Here is a 1,378-nt window from a genome sequence, read left to right on the forward strand (position 1 = left end):
GGAGCCTGACGAACATTTCTCCGCGGGTCCTGCGCACTGCCATAGATGGGTATCGACTACAGTTCAAAACCCGCCCTCCAAATTCAACAGAAGAGAGGGGGTGGTTTGGACTGTGGTCCGCCCGGAGCAAGGTCCGGTGTTGGGACAGGAAGTTTGTACTCTGCTGAGGAAAGGGGCCGTGGAACGTGTCTCCCCCCCAGACAGAGACGCCGGTTCTACAGCCGGTACTTCATAGTCCCCAAGAAGGACGGAGGGCTGCGTGCCCTATTTTGGATCTGCGGGTTCTAACCGGTCTCTGAGGAGATTCAGGTTAAAGATGCTCATCATCCCCGCCACCGTGACGCACATCCAATCTGATCCTTTAGATCTATCGTCACGATAGATCTAAAGGACGCCTATTTCCAGGTCTCCATCCGTCCTTCTCACAGGAAGTTCCTGAGGTTTGCCTTCGGGGGTGTGGCTTACCGGTATCGGGTTCTTCCATTCGGCCTGGCACTTCCCCTAGCACATTCACCAAGTGTATGGATGCAGCACTGGCCCCGCTGAGGCTCCGGGGCATCCGGATTTCAACTTCATCGACGACTGGCTCATCCTAGCCCAGTCTCGAGAGTTGGCGGTTCGGCATCGAGATGTCGTTCTGGCTCATCTGCGGCGTTTAGGGCTGAGGCTCAACGCAAAGAAGAGCGTGCTGGCGCCCAACCAATGGATTACGTTCCTAGGGGTTGTGGGGTTGCGAAGAGTTTGGCCCCATAGACGTGGATCTGTTTGCGTCTCAAGAGACTACGCACTGCCCGCTATGGTTTCTCTCGTTCCTACAGCCCCGTTGGGTCTGGACGCCATGGTACATTCGTGGCCGAGGCTACGTCTGTACGCTTTTCCCCCAGTCGCTCTGCTCCCGGGGTTCTGGAGCGGGTCCGCCAGGACTATGTCGGCCTACTGCTCGTAGCCCCGTTCTGGCCAACCCGGGTGTGGTTCTCGGACATCATGTCGCTCCTGGACGGCCCGCCGGGGAGGGTCCCTCTGAGGAGAGACCTGCTGTCCCAGGCGCAGGGCCGGGTTCTTCACCCTTGCCCCGCCATATGGCGACTGTGGGTCTGGCCCCTGAGGGGGCACAGTACCTAGAGGCGGGTCTAACAGCCGGAGCAGTCGAGACCCTCCTGAGCTCCAGGGCCCCGTCCACACGGAGGATGTACGGCCTGAAGTGGAGTGTTTTCTCCACTTGGTGTAGGGAGCGGTCGGTGGACCCTGTTACCTGCCCGGTGGTTCAGGTACTTGAGTTCCTCCAGGACCGGTTCTCTGCTGGTCTTTCCCCTTCCACCCTCAAGGTGTACGTGGCAGCTATTTTCTCTTTCCACACCCCTCTGAGGGAGGGGTTCTT

At 58.9% G+C, this 1,378-nt stretch overlaps 1 protein-coding gene across 1 annotated transcript in view; it reads left to right on the forward strand.

Annotated features, from left to right (window-relative positions):
• The window catches only part of LOC123972553, a 42,754-nt gene that overhangs the window by 32,157 nt on the left and 9,219 nt on the right, over positions 1–1,378 (forward strand). The gene's annotated exons all lie outside the window — the stretch shown is intronic.

This window comes from Micropterus dolomieu, linkage group LG06, assembly GCF_021292245.1.
Source record: "Micropterus dolomieu isolate WLL.071019.BEF.003 ecotype Adirondacks linkage group LG06, ASM2129224v1, whole genome shotgun sequence".
NCBI lineage: Eukaryota > Metazoa > Chordata > Actinopteri > Centrarchiformes > Centrarchidae > Micropterus > Micropterus dolomieu.